At 44.1% G+C, this 22,434-nt stretch overlaps 2 long non-coding RNA genes across 3 annotated transcripts in view; one reads left to right on the top strand and one right to left on the bottom strand.

Annotated features, from left to right (window-relative positions):
- The window catches only part of LOC129624681 (uncharacterized), a 48,680-nt gene extending 28,751 nt beyond the window's left edge, over positions 1 to 19,929 (bottom strand). The window contains exons 1-3 of one of the 2 annotated variants that reach the window (XR_008701098.1): positions 19,269 to 19,929; positions 18,048 to 18,221; positions 16,908 to 17,127 (exon numbers count right to left, since the gene is read on the bottom strand). This is a non-coding gene — a long non-coding RNA (uncharacterized LOC129624681). Of the gene's footprint in view, positions 1 to 16,907; positions 17,128 to 18,047; positions 18,222 to 18,583; positions 18,825 to 19,268 lie in introns of those variants that run through there. The other variant, XR_008701097.1, reaches the window with a different exon arrangement.
- LOC129624682 (uncharacterized) lies at positions 12,994 to 17,735 on the top strand. The gene is made up of 2 exons (XR_008701099.1): positions 12,994 to 15,552; positions 17,521 to 17,735. It is a non-coding gene; the product is annotated as an uncharacterized LOC129624682 (long non-coding RNA).
- Positions 19,930 to 22,434: the final 2,505 nt, after the last annotated feature.

The raw sequence follows: 22,434 nt of genomic DNA on the forward strand, positions 1-22,434 counted from the left end.
TCAATGGACATGGGTTTGGGTGAGCTCCAGGAGCTGGTGATGGACAGGGAGGCCTGGCATGCTGCGGTTCATGGGGTGACAAAGAGTCGGACACAACTGAGCGACTGAACTGAACTGAACTGATGTTTAATAGCGAGCTTCCCTGGTAGCTCAGCTGGTAAAGAATCTGCCTGCAGTGCAGGAGACCTGGGTTCTATCCCCGGGTTGGGAAGATCCCTTGGAGATGGGAACAGCTACCCACTCCAGTATTCTGGCCTGGAGAATTCCACGGACTGTATAGTCCATGGGGGTCCCAAAGAGTTGGATATGACTGAGCAACTTTCACTTTCACTGTTTAATATTCTATAAAAGCCTTCTGCATACTCCCTGTGGTCTCTGTGGAGCTCCTCCTCTAGAGGTAAAGACATCTTCCACCCAGTTCCACACTCACCCCTGGATTTCCAAATCCAAGAGGATGCAGCATACTTTCTCCTCTTTGTTTTTCCCAGACTGTTGATCGCACACCTTAGTGGTGATGGTTTAGTAGCTAAGTCATGTCCGACTTTTGCAACCCCATGGACTATAGCCCGCCAGGGTCCTCTGAGCCCCCACCTTGTCAAACCCTGCAGATTCTGCCAAACCCTGCAGAATCTGCCTGCTGCCGTCCCGTTGCCCCTGCCGGAAGGTCTGCCTTGTCTCCTTGTCTGTGGCTCAGCCAGTGGTCACCTGAGCTCAGCCTCCCCCTCGCCCACTGCACTAGATTGAGAAAGACACTTTCTGCTCTTTGACTTGCCATCTGGTGCTGCCAGTTCACGCTTGCAAAACAGAGCTTCTTCCAGTTTAATTCTGAGAGCTTCTTGCCTTACTAAGAGCTCTAAAACCACCTCTTTAGTTATCTATTCTAGAATCAATCTGGAGGTTGCTATCAAGCACACCAGTGGCCATTTCTGAAATGTACACTTTTGAAATTTGGGGCATTTCCTTGACCTTTGTCCTTCTCCCTGGTCATTGCCTTCTTCTGAGATCATACCCGGTCCTTTCATCCAGATATTAACGTTATGAAAAATCTCAGGCACCATTCACAATGTTTCCTTAGGGCCATAGAAAACAGCTTTTATTTGAAAGGCGCAGCTGAGAAATCAGAAAGTGATTTTATTAAAAAAAAAAAAAAACAGCTCTGATTATTCGAGCATACTCACTCTCTGAGGACTTTCTATCCTCTGCGTGGATGTGGGCTGAGTCCTTCTCTTGGTAATTAATGACTCTGAGATATGGATGTGGCTGTTGGTCTTGACCACAAATCATCCAGCCATGCATGACCACCGTCAGCAGAAAACGGAGCTCCCTAGCCCTTCAATCTGCTGAATTCTGAAGAGGGGCTGGACTGCAGGGCCCTTTCTGTGAGGGTTACTTTCTGCAGGTTACAAGCAACTGGGTAAAAAGTGCAGGGTAAACACAAATGTCATTCACTGCAAGCAGACCAAATTACAGGCCGTCACCTCCTCGAGATAGCCTGGTACCACTCGGGTTAACTGTTACAAAACATGTTTGAGGACAATTTCTCTGGAAACAATTTCTGTTTCACAGGTCTTACTTTAACTCAAATGGTTGAGATGAGGAGGGGAAATCAGTAAGCTACTTCCTTCCTGAATTTTTTTCTTGTCAGGATTTTCTCCTCATTACTCTGTTGCCTGGCCACACACTGAAAGGTAGTTGTTGAATCACGCGAATATACCGGGATTCTTGGCCCCCGGAGGAGAAGAATTCAATCCGGGGCCAGAGACGAGGCTTGATCGCTCAGAGCTTTTGTGTAATAAAGTTTTATTAAAGTATAAAGGAGATAGAGAAAGCTTCTGACATAGGCATCAGAAGGGGGCAGAAAGAGTACCCCCCTGCTAGTCTTCAGCTGGATGTTATATAGTCACTAGCAGTCTGTTAATGAAAGAAAGGAATGTCTTATAATTCAGAATAGCACCAGGCCCCTCACCCCATTTTGGGATAATCTTGGCACCAAATGGTTTATCCTGGGCCATAAAATGATTAACTTGAATCTTAAAGAAGGGCAGACCACCATATAAATAGTTTCATTTACATAGATTAGGGGAACAATATCTGAGTATAACATACTGATTTGTCAAGTAGGTTCTGGGCCAAGAGGCGGAACCGACTTGGAGACAGAGTTTGGGGTAAAGGCATAGTACATTAGCATAGCTTAAGACTAACATTTCCATAAGAAAAAGGCACTGGTTATCTCTAGGCTCAAGAATAGCTAACTTCAGGGGAAACCAGGTGTCATTATGGCAACACAGTATTTTAAGAGAAACCACTCTTTAAATTTGTATAGAGAAGGAAAAAAATATTGCTAGTTTGTTTCCTCCTGCCACTTAAGAGAGAGAAAAATGTCTGACACTTGCAGACTATTTCCTCCATTTGGAGACCCCTCTCTCCTTGGGGACCCCTAGATTTCCTATCAACCTGCCTAGGAAATGATGCTCTCAACACCACCCCCACAACTGAACTGTGCTTTCTTAGCTTCTTAAAAAACATTTATAATTATCTTTATTAACTTAATTGAGAGCCCTTCTCTTCCTATTTACAAATCTTGATTCTTCCCTTAATCAGCATGCAATTTTTTTTTTACTATTTAATCTCTATCTTATATATTTTTTCTTATGTGTAAAAGTTATATTCACACCAGCCTATGGAAACAAATGCTAAATCTTCACATTTCTGCCCCCAGTTCAAATGGAATCCAGGCAGAAACTCCAGACTTTTCCAGGGACCCTTGCCCTAAATATCTCCGAGTTCCCTGGTAATGCCTACAATGCTCTCATCTCCTACTTGCTCTTGTCTCGGGGGAGAACATGGATTCTCCTCAGCACGGCTTAAGTCCCATGATCACCACCACTGCTCCACCTCAGACACCATCAGCCTTTCTCTACATGAACACACTTTGTTTTCTATGCAACAAGGCTTCTAGAAAAGACCCCTAGGCATAAGTTTCCCAATGCACACAAGCTCCTCCCACCTAGAAATCCAGCACCTGCATTTCTCGTCAAGGTCATGTTCCACCACTGCTGGCCTCTGTGTCCACCTGGCTCCTTCCCTCTCCCTCCCTATGTCAACTGCAGAGAGGCTTGTCCCAGGGCCCCAAGATGGTGACACTTTCAGCTCACCTATGGGCAGGTGTTTCCCATAGAGACACCACAGCCGGGATGGCCAAGGCAAGACAGGTTTTAGCATTGGTGCCACATTGGACCAAGACCTGGTCCTCCTCTCCAATGATTTAAAGAAGGCTGATGCTGAGACCACACTGCTGTTCAGGCTCCTCATCCACTCTCCCCACCCGTTTATGGGGTTGATGGCAGGGTGGGAAGGGAAGTGCTGTCCTTTCTACACTCTGGCCTCATCTTAGCTGTTCAGGGGAGATGAAAGCAGAGTGGGTGGTGTGTGTGAGGAGGGAAGGATGGGAGGGGGCCTGGAGATGATGTCAGGGTCCTAGTGCTCTTCAGAAAGCTTGACTCCCGTGAAAATTTGTCAATATGAATAGATATTGAAGACAAACTCCATAGGACATGTCATAGTTACATGTAATGCAAAAGGACATTTGGGGGCCTAATTCCATTCCCCCATGTCACAATAAAGTTTGAATTCCAAGCCTTTAAGTCCAGTTGAAAAAAAAAAAAATGCCCCTTTACAGAAACCCCTGGCTGGTGGGCTTTTTCTGCCAGTGGGACTAGGCCATTCTCTCTCCAGGTTGTTCTGTGTTGACCAGTCCCTAGAGCCACAGAAGGAGATGCACATTGCTGTTTCTAGAGGCATCGATAGTTCCTGAGCACACCGTGTCTTCTCATGCAATGTTTTGTGGTTCTCAGAGGCTGACTCTCGTCCTGGGTTCCAGAAAACACAGCACTGACAACCTCAGGCAGGCAACAGCCCCCTTGTAACTGGTCCTTTGTTCCCCCAGGGACCAGCGGGACAAGCAAAGCCAAGGGCCTCCCAAAAAATGCTTCCCTCGAGTTCTTCTGCCTCTAGCCTCCACTGGTCCTCATCGCCTCCATGAAGCCCATGACAGAGTCCCCATCTCCCAGGGATTCCACAGCCTCATGCAACCCTCTTATGACAATTATTACCATCCACCATGTTTTTTATTTTGGACAATGGTGTGTTGGTAAATGTTAACAACCAGTGCCCCAAAAAAGTACAGATAAAGTATAAATAAAGATATAAAGATATATATATATATGCACATGTAAATACATATGTATGTTTATGATAGATTTTACTGATGTAGGGCCTCCCAGGTAGCTCAGCAGTAAAGAATCTACCTGCCAATGCAGGAGACACAGAAGATGCAGGTTTGATCCCTAGAGGAGGAAATGGCAACCCACTCCAGTATTCTTGGCTGGAAAATCCCATGGACAGAGGAGCATGACTGGCTGCAGTCCATGGGGTCACAAAGAGTCAGACACAAATGAGCAACTGAGCATGCACTGATATAAGGAATACGTAGCACACAATTTATAAATAGAAATAAGATGCACAGTAGTGGGTTTTTCGACAATTTTTAAAATATTTATTTTACTTTTTGGCTGCACCACACAAGACATGGGATCTTAGTTCCCCTTCCCTGACCAGGGATTGAACCCGGGTCTCCTGCAGTGGAAGTGCAGTCTTAACCACTGACCATGAGGGAAGTCCCTAGATGCACAATATTCTTTATCATAAACTACATGTAATCTTCAGCAAATTGGACCAAGAATCTCCCAGTGAGTTGAAAATTAATCCAGTGAAATGTTCTGTTTGTTTTGGATGAGGGAATTCCATCCCTCACACTCTGTCACTAACCTCAGGTCTGGTTGAAAGAAGATTTCTCTAATCCAAAACATCCTGTGATTTTAATTTAATTACAGAACACATTTTGCAAGTTAAGTTGGACTTCAGGATGACTTTGCAGAAAGACTCTGCTTTGACAAGAAAACAGGTGCCATCTAGAGTAATAAAAATGACCGCACCAGGCCAAGCAGTTAGAGACAAGTGAAAAAAAATAAAAACAAAACTGGGATGGCGTTTACTTAACATGACATTAAGAACAATAAATTTCTGTGTCATTCAAGGTTAAATTTTAATTTCACATTCTATAAGTATAAAATACATTTGTTATTTTCATGCCAAGTAGACAATCTAGTTGTCTTTACTCTCTCTTCACTTCTCAAAACACAACTTATTTTTAGGGTCTGCCAACTCTTCTTTCTAATCTTTTACATCTGTCTGGAAAGATCGCAAGCCTTTTCCAACCTCTGCTCTCCTCCTGACCCACTTTCCTCTAAGGTACTCCAAGGAGCAAAGGGAAATCTCTGCTCAAGAATATGTGAATATTCATCCACTCATCCATCCATCCATCCATCCATCCATTCACTTATCTATTCAATATCTTCTATGTGTAAGGCATTTTGCTTGGTCATGAGGTCAGATCAAAGAAAACCAAGCTCTTTCTATTCTTCAAGAGAAGTTTAAACTTGAAGGGAAGACTGAAGCGAAGTGGGAACAAGAGAAAGATGGAGCTGATACACATAAATATATGATATGAATTTACCAGGTCATAAGTAGGTCCTGAACGGAACTCATCATATTCCCCTACAAACCTCCTTTTCCAGCCTTCCTCATGTGGTCACGGTCCCACAGCTGCTCCTCAGTCTTCAGGTAGCACTTCACTGTACCCATCTCCTGTCCACCTCTATCGTTGTCAGTTACGCATTTGCCCACTTCTTGAGGAGGTCTGTACCTTAAACCTGGCAGATCTGATTCCTAGTCACATCCTCATCCCTGGAGATGTTTCCAGTTTCCACAGGGAAGGACACTTCTCAAGACCATTATTTATGCAAAAAAAAACCACTTTACTTTTTTCCTTCCCCATTCATCCCCACTGATAGCCATTCACTCCCATCTCTAAATTATTTGGCTTTTCTCGTTATAGGATTAACTCTCTAGAATTCTGCCTGAGTGCTCCTTCCACTCTCTCACACTGCGCCACAGTTTAAATCAAAGCTAACTATTCCTCCTACACTGCAAATGCTTGAATTCTCTGTTCCCCTGTGAGACATAGGACAACAGAACCTGCTCTTTATAAAGCAATGTCCATGTAGCACTTAACACTTTCGCTAGGTCAGCCTTTTTTCCTCCACATTTTTATAAAATATGTGCAAGCATTTTCCCACAGTCCATAATATACACAGGGAACATTCCTCAAAGCCTAGGAGTCCTTGTGATCTGGGGGAAGGAAGCAAGGAATGGGGCTGAAGAGGGAATGGGGAGGTGTTAATAAAATGAAGGGAGAAGCTGTGAAAGACACTGAAAGGGCAAGAGAAGCTACAGAATATCACTTCAGTGAAATGCTAGATTATGATCGTTTGCAGGGTTGTTTCATCCTGCTGAGGTGAGCACCTTGGTCTTTCAACTAGGTTGTTTTACAGCTCTGTTAAGGCAGCAGTTAACTTGCAGAAAACGAATGGAGATACAAATGATTGCTGCTCACAGCAGTGCAAACGATCCTGCTCACGGCGATAGCGAGGAGTTTGTCAGGGACGGACTATAAAAACTAATTGTATTATCTTACTGATTCCATCATGAATTAATAACTGTTCATTTTAAACTCTCATGGATTAATAATGACCATTTATTTTGCATGAAAGTCATTTTACTTATTTTTTCACTTAAATATTTTTTAAATTAATTTTTATTGGAGTATAGTTGCTTTACAGAGCCATGTTAGTTTCTCCATCAGGTCAGTTCAGTCCCTCAGTCGTGTCCGACTCTTTGCGACCCCATGGACTGCAGCACACCAGGCTTCCTTGTCCATCACCAACTCCCGGAGCTTGCTCAAACTCATGCCCATTTGAGTCGGTGATGCCATCCAAGCATCTCATCCTCTGTTGTCCCCTTCTCTTCCTGCACAGTTTCTATTGTGCAGCGAAATGAATTAGCCACACATATACATATATCCTCTCCCTTTTGGACTTCCTTCCCATTAAGGTCACCATAGTGCATTAAGTAGAGGTCCCGGTGCTCTACAGAATACTCTCATTAGTTGCCTATTTCACACATAGTGTCAATAGTGTATATGTGTTGATCCCAATCTCCCAATTCCTTCCACCCACTCCCTTTCCCCCTTGGTATCCATATATTTGTTCTTACTCATGTCTGTGTCTCTCATTCTGCTTTGAAAATAAGATCCTGTATACCATTTTTCTAGATTCCACACATATGCATTAATATACAATATTTGTTTTCTCTTTCTGAGTTACATCACTCTGTATGACAGTCTCTATGTCCATCTACATCTCTACAAATGACCCGATTTCTTTCCTTTTTATGGTTGTAATATTCCATGGTATACATGTACCACATCTTCTTTATTCATTCCTCTGCTGATGGACATTTAGGTTGCTTTCATATTTTTGGCTATTGTAAATAGTGCTACAGTGAACATCAGAATACATGTATCCTTTCAAACCATGGTTTTCTCCGGATCTACACCCAGGAGTGAGATTGTTGCATCAAACAGTAGCTCTATTTTTAGTTTCCTACGGGAACCTCCATACTATTCGCCATAGTGGCTACACCAGTGTATAACCCACCAACAATGTAGGAGGGTTCCCTTTTCTCCACACCCTCACCAACATTTATTGTTTGTAGATTTCTTGATGACGGCCATTCAAACCAATCTGAGGTGACACCCCACTGTAGTTTCATTTGCATTTCTCTAGTAATTAGTGATGTTGGGCATTTTTTCATGTGCTTTTTAGCCATCTGTATACCTTCTTTACAGAAACATCTATTTAGATCTTCAGCCCATTTTTTTATTAAGTCATTTGCTTTTTGATATTGAGTTGCATGAGCTTTTTGTATATTTTGGAGATTAATCCCTTGTTGTTTGCTTCATTTACAAATATTTTCTCCCATTCTGAGGGTTGTAGTTTTTGTTTTTTGTGTGATGTCTTTGTCTGGTTTTGCTATCAGGGTAATGTTGGTCTCATTAAATGGATTTTAAAGTATTTCATTTTTTCTATACTTTGGAAGAGTTTGTCTGCCACATAGAATGGAGTTGATTATGGAAGACTTTGTCAAAATAGAGGGTATCTGCATTTTATTACTCACTAGAATATGCATTTCAATAAAATTTTTTAAATCACTACAAGTAAATACAACTTAAACAAGCATTCTCTTTACAAGATAAAGAGAGTTAAAAACATGTAGTTTAGGAGGCAGATGAGTGTATTTGCAATAGCAAAAAAGGAATTGGTTTTGAATGGTACCTTAAAAATGGAGAAGCATTTGAAAAAACAGCATTTACTTGTAAAAAAATTTATTATGGAAATAAAATATAAAAATAGAGAAAATAATATAATCAGCTCCCATGTTCTCATATTCTACTCTCCAATGATTATCAACACACAGCAACTTTTGTTTTTTCTATATCCATTCTACTCCTCACCCTTACTCCTACCATTCCTGAATTATTTTGAAGTGTCAGATATTAAAATTATTTTACTCACATATATTTCAGCCTATATCTGAAAAAAAAAAAAATGTGGGCATTAAAAAGCATAGTCACAGGGCTTCCCTGGTGACTCAGTGGTAAAGAATCCACCTGCCAGTGCAGGAGACATGGGTTCGATCCCTGATCCAGGAAGATCCCACATGCCGCAGAGCAACTAAGGCCATGTCCCACATGCCACAACTATTGAGCCTGTGTCTAGAGCCAGGGAGCCACAACTGCTGAAGCCTGTGCGCCCTGGAGTCCATGCTCTGCAGCAAGAAAACCCACCATAGTGAGAAGACCTTGCACCTCTAGAGAGCAGCCCCCACTCTCTAGTAAATGAGAGTAAAGTCTGCACCGTGACAAAGACCCAGCACAGCCTTTTAATAGCACAGTCTTATTAATATAAATAAATAAATTATTTTTTAAATGGTCCACATCAAAAAACCTTTTTTTAAAAGAAAGTATAGCCACATAAATATCATACCACCTCTCCCAGTTTACAGTATTTCCATAACACCATCAGATCTCCAAGCGATGTTTTAAATAGACCTCATTTCCTCATAATTTTATCATTTTTACAGTTGATTTGTTTTAATTGGTCTCCATACAAGACCCCTATATTCGCTATATTGCATTTGGTTGGTGTGTCTCTTAAATCTCTTTTCATCTATAGGTTCTGGACCCTCTCTCTTTTTTTATGCAATTTATCTGTAGAATGTCTCATACTAGTCTTTTTTTAAATTGTACTCCTGTGGGGATGTATTTCCTATAAAATGGTCGTAAGATCTAGGCTGACTTCATCGTGTTCATTTGTTTGGTCTTGCTTTGCTTGTGAAGAAGCCTTCATAGGTGGTGGTGTGAGCTCTCACTGCATCTTATCAAGAGGTTCATGAAGCCACATTAAGAATCATTGGTGGGTTCTGGTGTCATAGCCTGTTTCAATCATTGTAAAATTTCCTATCTGTGTTTCACCTAATCTTTTAAGTCATTGAAAACCATTTGCCTTCATCCATCAGTTCAATAGAGGTCATAAAATAGCAATATTCCAATTCTATTATCCCTCTTCATTTATTAGCTCAAATTCCTCTAAAAGAAGAAATTTAGTTTGTAAACTATTTGATTATCCTTCAATAACAACTTCAGTATAGTTCTGCAGGAAAAAGGTTGAGCAATTATTTTCCCCTTCTCTTTATTTCCCAGTTTTCAGACTAGAGAGTTGAATTCTTAGCTTCCTTCAAAGGTGTGTGTGGGTGGGGAGAGGGAGGTAATGACATGAACTCATAGATTTTTAACATATTCATTGTGCCTTGATCCTTCCTTTTCGTGTAGAAACTGTATAATCTCTGGCCTACAGAGATCTCTTGTTTCTTCAGTTTGGACCCTAAGTCTTTGGGGCACAATCTTGTGGTCTTTGATAGTTCCGTGGTTTGTTGGTATGACAAGATATTCCGGGCTCATCCTTGACCTGGCTCAGCCATTTCTCCAAGAAGCTCTGTTCCTTTTAGTGGAAAATGTTATTTAGTAGCACAGTCTAGATGCTAAAGGTATTCAGTGCTATGGGTTAGTCAAGGTATCTAGGCCTTTGTAACAGGCAGAGCTAGAAAGAATATTTTTTAAAAAAACAGAAAACACATATGTATTCTTACTAATATTTCTAAATCAAACTTAAGCTACAGGGTTTTTATTTTACCTCTTTCATTTGATCTGTATATCACTTTTTTCTTGCACTGAAAATCTTGGTTCCTAACGAAAAATATATATTTTATTTTGTGGCAAAATATATTATTATTTAATAACCGTATCAGAAGTCATAATATTGGCAGGGGGGGAAAATCAGGCTAAAAAGTAAACTCCTGAAAACCATTTGAAATTTCTTTGCAGTTGGGGGATTGTTTCTTTTTATCTTTTCTTTCTTTTTTAAAAAATTAATTAATTTTAATTGGAGGCTAATTACTTTACAATATTGTAGTGGTTTTTGCCATACACTGACATTAATCAGCCATGGGTGTACATGTGTCCCCCATCCTGAACCCCCCTCCCACCTCCCTCCCCATCCCATCCCTCAGGGTCATCCCAGTGCACCGGCCCTGAGTGCCCTGTCTCATGCATCGAACCTGGACTGGTGATCTGTTTCACATATGGTAATATGTTTCAGTGCTATTCTCTCAAATCATCCCAGCCTCGCCTTCTCCCACAGAGTCCAAAAGTCTGTTCCTTACATCTGTGTCTCTTTTGCTGTCTCGCATATAGTTAATCAATGAATATAGTAAAGTTGCAGGATATAAAATTAACACACAGAAATCCCTTGCCTTCCTATACACTAACAATGAGAAAACAGAAAGAGAAATTAAGGAAACAATTCCATTCACCACTGGGACAAAAAGAATAAAATACTTAGGAATAAATCTATCTTTTCTTTCTTGATATGTACCCAACTAGAACTAAATGATCTAATTGGCTTGGCTTTGTGTTCGGTCATGTCCGACTCTTTGTGACCCCCTGGACTGTAGGCCCTCCAGGCTCCTCTGTCCATGGAATTTTCCAGGCAAGAACATTAGAGTGGCTTGCCATTCCCTTCTCCAGGAGATCTTCCTGACCTAGGGATCAACCCTGTGCCTCCCGCATTGGCAGGCAGATTCTTTACCACTGTGCCACCTGGGATGTCTACAGTCCAATTAGTGTGGTTTAAAAATAGAAGCATTTAAAAAGTTCAGGTTCAGCTGAAGAGAATTTTAGCTAACTTTGGAGGCAGAAATGACACAACCTGGAACCATTATGATCTCAGTGCTGTAATCAACTATTTATTAACTCAAGTTTCTGCTAATTCAGGAAAGGATATGCACATAGTTATATTTGCAATAATTGCTTTCACTTAACCAGCTATATTTAGTAGGAGGTAGAACCTTGCTAATTATCAATTTCCCAACTGGTTGAGAGTTCATTTCACTCATGAGGCTTTGGTCTTCTGGAGGCAAGTACAAAGTCCTAGAGCCAGGGAGGGCTGGCGTGTTACTGAAACTTACAGGTCACCTGGTTTAACCACTTCAGTTTGCAGAGGCAGAAACTAAGCCCAGCAGAGTCTATTAACCTCTCTGACATCACACAGCTAGTTAGCAGCAGGACAGAACCAGAGCAGCCTGCCCTCACCCTCCATACACTTTGCCCTGCTCCCTTGCTCCCCTGTGTGAATTTTCGCAATGAGCAGAGGCCCAGTAGAAACTTGAATCTCAAGACTCAAAATGATCAATGTTTATGAGCACCTGCCCTCCATCATTTGGCAGATATTCCTAATTGGCTCCGAGTATATAGCAAGATGGCTTTTATTGTCTACTTTTTCCCCCTGTACAGGTAATAAACTGAAGAAAACATGTATTTGGTACAAAGTTAAAACAGGAGATTCTCAAACATTTAAGACAACTTTCCCATACTTTTACCAAAAAGCAACACAACATTACTTTAAAAGTAATTTCTACTGTCTGGGTAGTAAATGTTGTCTGTGTTTATCTAATTCAATAAATCACAACCATGGACTGGGCTAACGGATTTTTTCCAATAACCAAAACTCTCCAACTAAGGAACTGGCTGCCTTGTAAGTTAGTGAAGTGGGGGATGGAAGGGCGTGAGTTATCAGAACCTGCAGAGGGCATTTCTGCAGAGGTCGAGCAATGGGACTCAATGATATCCACATCCTTTGTAACCCTGAGAATGGATGAGAGATTCGGACACTATAACTTGTGCAATGTTTCTATTAAAGTGTCTTATTTGGGTTGGAGAGTAGAAACTATTTCTACAAAGATACAACTGGTGTCTCCCTCAAGTTCAGTTTCCACTCACAGCTTTGACCTCAGAGCCTCAACATATCAGAGAACCAGCCAGAGTGAGCCCTAGGGGAACATCTCCATGGCAGGATCGTTCTGGGAGCCCCCTTCACACACACAGGACAGGCTTTATGCAAATCACAGCAACTGGCTGTCAGCCACGCTCTTCCTGATCTAGCAAGTTCTTTCCTTCCTTCTCTCTCTAGTTGACTTCTATTTAAATCATACACGTGTCCTCACTCTGATACCTCCCTGCACATATCTGAAGTTTATTAGAAGCTAACTCCTTAGTCCAAGGGGGAAACAGAAGCAAGGGGACTCCAAAATTTGGGACTCAGAAAGATGTTCACCTATAGCCTGGGTGCTTTCAAAGTCACCCACCAAGTACTGAGCCCTCCTGTGCCCAGGATCCCAGACACGTGCTGAGGTCCCTGGAGGGGACACAGCTGCTGCTCTTCCAGGCTGAAGGAGGAAGGAGAGGAAAAAGGAGCTGACGCAGGAGAGTCTGGGCCCAGGCCGGGGCTGGGGCAGGGGCCGGGGCGGGGGCAGGGCGGGGGGGAAGGGGGTTGGGTAGGGGTGGAGGGGTGGGGTTCGTCTCACAGAGGAGGTGGCATCCTGCTGGGCAAAGCAGTGTTTCACTTGTGACCTGAGAGGAGAGTAAGAGTCAGTCAGTAAAAGACAGAGGAGGGTTTCCAAGCAGTGGAAAGACAGGCCCAAATGTCAGAACAAAGGAGAGGTTTGTGGATTCGAGGAACTGAAAGGGATTAAGACACGTTGGAGCTCAGGCTGGAGAGAGAGAAAGTCTGGAGATGAAGGAGAGGAGGCAGGACTCAGGTGGTAGAGGCCTGTCCCCTCACCCTCTGATGGGCTACATGCCTGTGTGCTAAGCCGCTTCAGTCGTATCTGACTCTGCGACCCCATGGACTGTAGCCCGCCAGGCTCCTCTGCTCATGGGATTCTCCAGGCAAGAGTACTGGAGTGGGTTGCCATGCCCTCCTCCAGGGGATCTTCCCAGTTCCTTCTATGCACACCGTCTTCAGTCCTAAAGGAGTCCTTTCGCAGCTTCTTACACACCCTGTCAGGGTTTTTCCCTGAGTAGTTAAAGTCCAACATTTGCTCAGCACCTATTAGGGGCAGGCATGATATTGGGCCTGGAGAAAAGCAGTAATAACACACAACCCCCCATAAACTCATAAAATTATGTTCTATCTTTTTAAAACACCAAATATTAACCACAACAAATACATCCAAGAGCCCAGAGACAAAAATTAAGGAATAAAAACACAAAACAAAAAAAAACCCATCCCATTAACACCTTTAGACTAAACTTTAGAAGAGACACATCTCTACAGTCAAAATCAAAACGTTAAGGCAATAAATAACGTTCTAACTTATTTGACAGTGCTTTTCAATTGAGGTATAATTGACACAAAACATTAGTTTCAGGTGTACAACATGATTTGATACTTGGATATATTGCAAAATGATTTCCACAATAAGTCTAGCTAACATCCACCACCACTTTTAAGATCTACTCTTAGCAACTTTCAAATACACAATACAGTGTTATTGACCACTGTCACCATGCTCTATGTTACATCCCTATGACTTATTTTATAATTAGAAGTTTGTATCTTTTTACCGCTGCTGCTGCTGCTGAGTCGCTTCAGTCATGTCCGACTCTGTGAGACCCCATAGACGGCAGCCCACCAGGCTCCCCCATCCCTGGGATTCTCCAGGCAAGAACACTGGAGTGAGTTGCCATTTCCTTCTCCAATGCATGAAAGTGAAAAGTGAAAGTGAAGTCGATCAGTCCTCTTCACGACCCCATGGACTGCAGCCCACCAGGCTCCTCTGTCCATGGGATTTTCCAGGCAAGAGTACTGGAGTGGGGTGCCTTTGCCTTCTCCGATCTTTTTACTACCTTCAACCATTTCATACCACCCACCATACCTTCAACTACCAATTTGTTCTCTGTATCTCTGAGTTTTGTTGTGGTGGGTGGTTTTTTTAGGGGGGGTGGGGCTTTTGTTTTTGATCAAGTATTTTTAACTTCAGAGTGTGGATGAGAAACGCAGCACCATGACCAGCATCACAGTGGAGGCTGACTGCACTGACCATGGTGTTTAGAATCCAGGGCTCCCTGGGCATTGGGTTTCTGCTCAGGACACACCTGAGATCTTCATGTATATTAACAACACCCTGGGGAAGAGATCCACCACAACACGATGATACAACAAGGGCTGAGGAAGAGATGGGCCGTGGGTATCCCAGGCGGCTGTAATACCCCGTGACCCCAAGTGACAGGGACCAGGGAAGAGTTCTGTCAACCAGGCACCACCCTGTGACGGCTGAGTCGAGGCTGAATACTAAGAGCGAGTCCCCTTCACATCCTATTTCCTGAAGTTCTCATTTTTTAGATTCAGCTGATCTCCAACTTGAGGGTGCGTTAGAATCACCTGGAGGGTTTGTGAAACCTGGGCCCCACCCCTGGAGTCTGACTCAGCAGGTCTGGGAAGGGCAGGAAATCTGTTATTTGTGGCAAGTTCCGAGGTGATGCTGCTGCTGGCGGTCCAGGGACCACACTCTGAGAATCACTGATGTGCTCCTTCCACAAAAACTACCCAAACCCTGCTCGGAGCCAGCTGTTCAGCTTTGGAGGACACAAATCCCTGCCTCCCAGGGGCTCGCCCACTAGGGGAGGAAACAGAAATACAAAGGAAGTATCGTAACACAAGGCAGTAAAACAAGGCTCTACTGGGGGGTTAGAAGAGGCTGTAATGAGCTCACTGAAGAGAAATGGTCCCCACAGCAGTCCTGGGGAGCTGAGAGCAGGTCAGGGAGGGGAGTGGTTGCGAGACTAGGAAGAAGGAGCCACGTGCACGGAAAGGGTAGGAGGCCCACGGACAGTGGTCTGTGTCTCAGTGGAACTGGTGGGGAAAGGGGGAAATAGTTCATAGAAAGTGACCAGGGATGGAGGAGACATCAGAGAGACTGATAAAGGGTACCGAGGGGGGTGAACTGATGGGATCCGCCTTTTGGGAGGATGGTTCTGGTGATCGGAGGGATAAAGGTGGGGGCGGGGCCGGGGCAGGGCCAGGCCTGTCTGGAAGCTGATGAGTGGAACAGAGACCATGATCTTGAGCTCAAGCAGGAGATAAAAGGATGAGGCTGGTGGATCCCAGGGACACGTTAGCACAGATCAGCGTCTTGGTGAGGAGTGTTAAACCTCACAGATCCCCTGGCTTTGGGCTTGCCTGGGGTGAACTGGATCTGCTAAGTGGTTAAGGACACACACACCCCAGCATCTCATGGTGTGAACAGGAGTGTGGGAGTCACTGGCTGTGTCCCACAGCTTAGACGGGGCAGCAGCAGCTCAGGGCCAGGGTTTAAGGGCCCCCTCGCTCCCTGCCTCCTGCACCCTCTACATATGGGGCCAGGGGGCATCCGAGTGGCTCTGGAAGCCCCCTGATGGGAGAAGCGAGGGGTGAGAAAGAAGAGCATCTGGACCTCAGCGGGGACCAGCCCTCTCTTCTGGGAACTGCAGGGTTTCCTGGAGCTGCCATGACAAGCTCCACAGACTGGGTGGCTTAAGCAGCAGAAATTCAATCTCTCACCATTTGGGAGGCCAAAAGTCTGAAATCAAGGTCTGGGTTCAGGGGGCGCTCCCTCTGAGGGCTGTGATGACCCTCGTCTCTACTAGTTTCTGCTAATTTGGTGACAATCTCTGGTGTTCTTTGGCTTGGAGACAAGGCACCACCATCCATCTCTGCTCTTCTCTTCACCTGGTGTTCCCCCTATGTCCAAATGCTCCCTTTTCATAAGGACAGAAGTCAGACAAGCTGGATTAGGGCTGCCCTAGTGACCTCATCTTAATTACACCTGCAACAACTCCCAGTCCCATTCTGAAGGACTGAGGATGAGGAATTCTATGAATTTGGGGGGTGGGAGACACAATTTAACCCATAACGTGTGTGCATGCTGAGCTGCTTCAGTTGTGTCTGACTCTGTGTGACCCTATGGACTGCAGACCTCCAGGCTCCTCTGTCCATGGGATTCTCCAGGCAAGAATACTGGAGTGGGTTGTCATTTCCTCCTCCAGTGGATCGTCCCGTCCCAGGGATTAAACCTTGCATCACCTGCATTGGCAGGCAGACTCTTTACCCCTGGGCCACTTGGGAAGCTCAGGTGTCTCACAGGTACATTCAAACACGGAAAGCACTGGCCCCAACTACAGACAAATGAATGGACAGATGGGGGAGAAGAAATGTGACAAGTTAGGAAGGCTTCTTGGAGGAGGCTTCTAGTGATGAAAGCAGCTGCCATTTGGGAAGAAATGAGATCTATTGCTTCTAACCGTGGTCCTCACTTGGCTGCAGGGTGGAATCACCTGTGGGGTTTTGTTAATAAAAAAATGTTGACTCCTGCCTCCCCTCCCCCGAGATTCTGATTTAACTGAGATGAGGCTCCAGCCCTGGGATTTTACAGAGCTCCCCTTGTGATTCAAATTTGCAGCCAAGTTTGCAAACCGCTGACCTTTGCCATATTTAAGATATAAAGGACCGTACCTGGACGAGGAAACAGCAAACAGGTCAGGTGATTCTGCAGGAGCAGGAGCGTGCGTTTCTGTGTGTGGAGGGTGGGGTGAATGATGAGGGTGAGGCAAACTTAAGAGACGCCCACCCCTCTTGCCGGCTGTGAGGCCTTCCATGGCTTTCCGTCCTCCTCATCTGGACGTCTGGATTCTGCTGCCACCTTGTGGTCATTTTCAGTATGGCACCGTTGTCCCTGGAGGTTTCATACAAGCCTCGCCTTAGTATTAGTCGCTCAGTCGTGTCTGACTTTTTGCGACCCCGTGGACTGTAGCCCGCCAGGCTCCTCTGTCCATGGGATTCTCTAGGCAAAAATACTGGAGTGGGTTGCCATTTCCTCCTCCAAGGGACCTTCCCAACTGTGCATAAAGGAGACTTCATTAATGTGCAGTAGAGGATACCCCAGGTTAACTGTCATAGAAAACTGTCTCTTGAGCCTTTAAATTCTATACCAATTCTACACCTCTGGTTGGCCGACTGTTTCTTTATTTGGGTTTTAAGGTGAATGACCTGGTGTTATTTGTTTCAATCAACCTGATTGCGAATCTAAAGGCACAGTTGAAATGTCTATTTTTCTTGCCATCCTCAGAAGGCTGCCATCTATGGGGTCGCACAGAGTCGGACACGACTGAAGCGACTTAGCAGCAGCAGCAGAAGAGATTGCTGCACATCTACTCTATGATTCTCATTCTTTTCAGCTTACAATACAAATAGCTTACTATTTTTTGCAACCTATGTCTTATAAAAAAGCAGTGCTGAAAAATTAAATAGAAGAATGTTCAGTTGCCACATAGGCTATGAAAATGATTTGCTGGTGGTGATTTTTAAGCTTGATTCTAAATAGATTTATGAAGAATGGCACTTGGAAGACGTGGTTCAAATTTTGCTTTTTAAGGTATCTTGAAATCATAGGCTCACTCTCCCTAAAATTTCAAAAAGTGTAGAGCTTAGGCTCTTAAGGGTATAGCAGTGATAAAAGCTTTCATAGTCATTTCTAAAAAGCAACACTTTAAAGTTTTCTGTCTCCAATGATTCTGTAATATACTTGTAGAAGGAAGGCAACAGAAAACCAAGAATAAAAATGTGAACTAAGCCCCGCCTTAGCTCATCACAAACCTGAGCCTTAGTCCCAAGGTGTGGCTTGCTGGGAGCAAAATCCGGGTAACTGTACAGGATGAGCAGCTCGGCAGTCACTTCAGGAGTTGCTCCTGCACAGAGAAGCTCAAGGAGCTCTAGGTCACTGGCCAAGCGAGGGTCTGGTACATGCCTGTGACTGGAGCCTTCCTGGACCTGGGGTTTGAGGAAATTGGTCTTGTCACTTGGCCAGTGACAAGTGCCTATGATATCAAGCATCAGGAAGTGCAGAGGTGTAAGGTGACAAGCTTCACAAAAGCAGCAGCTGCCCCTTATTCTGCTCTGTATTGCAAGGTTGTGTTTTTACTTAACTATCACCTTTAAATGTAACAAACACTTAGAGGGTGTTAGGATTCCCATCTCAACAGACAAGGAAACAAGCCTACAGAGCTTAAGGAAATTGCTTAAGGTCATTCAACTCCTAACTGACAGGTGACTCTGAGCCCCGGTGGAACCGCACAGTCTGTCCCCTCTCCACCCATGTCCCGCGGGACCAGAAGGTCTCCCTGCCCAAAGACCTGCTCAGTGGCTTCAGCCTGACCCCCTGGTGGGTCCGTGTGGTCCCTCCAGGCGCCCGCAGCCCCTTTGCTCCTACAGCTCCCTGACTCAGGCCCTTCCTTCAGCAGGGCAGACCCTGAGAGCCCCATGGTTGGCAGGAGGACACCCTTGCCCCATTCTGGCAGTTTCTCCCTGCAGCCAGCTCCCAGGGGTGGGGTCAGGCCAGGTTGTGAGGCGAATTAGGAGAGAAGCAGGAAGGGAGTGAGCTCATGGTCAGCACCTTCCTCTGACCTGGAACCTCCCTCTCTTCTCCCTGATGCTTTCTGCCCCTCGGGGCAGCTCCTCTCCATGCCACCCCCTGCCCCATTACAAATGCTCCTGTAGCTCTGCTGTGGATCAGAGTCACCAGGGGAGGGGTCAGAATGCAGAGTCCTAGGCTCCAGCCCCAAAGATCTGATCCAGGGGGCCACGCAAGTGGGGCCTGGGAATTTGCATTTTTACCAAAAAATGCAATTCTGATACAGGGAGTCCTCTGAGCACACTTTGAGAAGCATTTAACAGACCTGCCAGTCATATCTGTGACCCCAGGTCAAGAGTATAAGTGAAGTCCATACTATTTGCTTAAATATTCACAAGTTATAAATCAAGCTAACACACTCTCAGGTACACCAGCGCTTCTCAAACTGTAATGTGAGCAGGACCCACCTGGGATCTGGAGATTCTGAGTCAGTAGCTCTGGAGCAGAGACCTAGAGTCTGTCTTCCTAACAGCCTCCCAGGCCACGTTTAGAACAGCAGAGCCCTAGGGCAGGGTGGGCAGAGTTTTTCCTAAAGGACCAGGAAGTACATTTCCAGGCTTTGTAGGCCCCATAATCTCTGCAGCTTCTCAGCTCTGTTGCCGTAACACAAACTTGGCCTTGGGCAAATGTGAATAAATGAGTAGGTCTGTGCTCCAATGAAACCTTACTTCCAGACACTGAAACCTGAATTTCATATAATTTTCCTATGACACTAAATATTCTTCTTTGTATGCTTTCAACCTCTTAAAAATGTAAAAACTGTTCTTAGCTCACAGACCATAACAATAGTGGGCCAGACTTGGCCCCAAATCTTTAAAAGATAAGGATGTTTTACAAAAGAGACACTGATGTATAGAGCAGTCTTTTGGACTCTGTGGGAGAGGGAGATGGTGGGATGATTTGGGAGAATGGCATTGAAATACATATAATATCATATATGGAACGAGTCGCCAGTCCAGGTTCGATGCACGATACTGGATGCTTGGGGCTGGTGCGCTGGGATGACCCAGAGGGATGGTATGGGGAGGGAGGAGGGAGGAGGGTTCAGGATGGGGAACACATGTATACCTGTGGCAGATTCATTTCGATATTTGGCAAAACCAATACAATATTGTAAAGTTTAAAAATAAAATTAAATTTAAAAAGATAAATAAATAAATAAAAATAAAAGATAAGGATGCTTTAACATAACCACATCAACATCACACCTAACAATAATTAGCAATAATTCTTTAATATCAAATACCTTTCCATGTTTGAATCTCTAACTGTCTCATTAGTAGATTCACCCCCGTTCTTAAACATATAATCACTAATCTGTCCTTTTCCCCTTTCCCTGTGCCCTCTAGCTCAGTGTCTTGCACCCAGTAGATGGCATCATACTACATTTCACCAGTAGATGGCACTAAAATCATGACGTTTACTAACTTGGTCTAAGCGTTTACACAAGAGAAAAGTTATATGCAATTTGTAATTACAGGTGAATATAAGATTACAAGGAGAAGGCAATGGCACCCCACTCCAGTACTCTTGCCTGGAAACTCCCGTGGATGGAGGAGCCTGGTAGGCTGCATTCCATGGGGTCGCGAAGAGTCGGACACGACTGAGCGACTTCAATTTCACGTTTCACTTTCATGCATTGGAGAAGGAAATGGCAACCCACTCCAGTGTTCTTGCCTGGAGAATCCCAGGGACGGGGGAGCCTGGTGGGCTGCCGTCTATGGGTCGCACAGAGTCAGACATACTGAAGTGACTTAGCAGCAGCAGCAGCATAAGATTACAAAAATTGAAAACAGCCTGATTGCTCTGTATAACGAGACAAACCTCAAAATTTTCCAATTCCAAGAAAAAAATTATTGCTGTTAAACAAATTTCAATTTTAAAAAAACCAAAAGAGAGAACATATGGAGCCCATTTCCCGATATTGAGGCTTACCTTTACTGTGTCAACATTTTAAGTGTTAAATAATGGAGGCCCTTATATCTTCATATTCTTCTGCTTAAGAAAAAACCATTGAATCTATTTGCACAGTTGATCTCTGCTAAATACCCATTACAAATGTACTGTCTGAACTGTATTAAGTGTTCCTACCTCTGAATAAAACAATTTATTTTCCAAACTTGTTCCATCCTATTGAGAAGAACAAGGAGTCAGGATGTGACATTTGGATGGCGTCTCTAAGGCCATCTCGTCAAGCCCCCCTCAACTAACAGCAGACTGAAATGTCACTATGAAATCACACAGCAATGTGATGGTTTTCTGTGCCATTTGCCATCTTTCTCCCAAAGATCTCCCCTCTTCCCTCCATCCCTACACTGCAATAAGCATGAACTATTTAAAATATCTAACTACTCAATAATAAATGCTTCATTTTCATGCAAGTGTTTTCTATTTATGAAATACATGCCAATATTTAATGAAATATTTAGTGCAGATATTTTATTTGCACAAAACCCAAATTGTGCAATTAACCCTCCCCTTGGCTGTCCTTGAAATATATTCAGCAGAGATTTATCAGGTCCTGCTATGTCCCAGCAAGATCTTGTTCTCATTCTCAGCTGGGTCTTCCATTTGATCTCACATCTTGTAATTTCCTAGAGAGAAATGAAGACAGCTTTAGGAAATCAGCCTGGATTATATTTCTAAGGGGCAGCATGTATTAACACAACATTTTCCAGCAGACGGTCACAGTAATTCTAAGAGATTTGTTATCCTCTCCTCCTATATTCAAATTAACATGACACTGGAATATCCTTTCTGTTTTGAAAATCAAGTCCTCTATGCAGGGCAGGCCCTATACTTCCCCCTGGACAGTTAGTTTTTACCAGATTTACTCCAAGACCGTCTGGTACATCTTTCCCAAGTTCTGGAGCGTCCAGGTTCTTCTTCCTGCAGCACGTCTCAACATCCTCCTGGAAACAGCCCTCTGCTCTGCCCACGTTGCTTTGCTCCTCTTGGGCTCACCTGCCAAGCCTCCCGCTACACAAGCTTCTGACTCCCACCTGGAAACAGACACACAGTCTCACCTGCGGCCCCTTTCAAGTGTGTTCCGTGAAAGATTCATGGGTGTCGGGGGTATTCCATAGTCAAAAATATTGAGAAGTCATTAGTTAAACAAATTTAAATACCTTCCCTTAAACTGCAGAATTTTTCAGCCTTTGATCTCCTAATAGACATTGTGAGTCCTTTAAAATAGGGAGGGAGCAAGCTGAGCCTTTTCTAAATCGCTCTGATTGAAGAGCGCCCTCCCTGTATTAAGGGCTTCCCTGGTGGCTCAGACAGTAAAGAATCCACCTGCAAAGCAGGTGAATTGAAGTTCGATCTCTGGGTCAGGAAGATCTTCTAGAAAAGGGAATGGCTATCCACTCCTCCAGTATTCTTACCTGGAGAAACTCATGGCAGGAGCTGGAGGAGTCTGGCAGGCTACAGTCCCTAGGGATGCAAAGAGTCAGACACGACTGAGTGACTAAGCACACACACCCCTCTGTATTAAGTCAGCTGAACCTGCTATTAAAAAAAAAAAAATGGTTTAAACAACAGACATTTATTTCCCACAATTCAGGAGGTTGGGAA

Source organism: Bubalus kerabau, chromosome 12 (genome assembly GCF_029407905.1).
Source record: "Bubalus kerabau isolate K-KA32 ecotype Philippines breed swamp buffalo chromosome 12, PCC_UOA_SB_1v2, whole genome shotgun sequence".
NCBI classification, from domain to species: domain Eukaryota; kingdom Metazoa; phylum Chordata; class Mammalia; order Artiodactyla; family Bovidae; genus Bubalus; species Bubalus kerabau.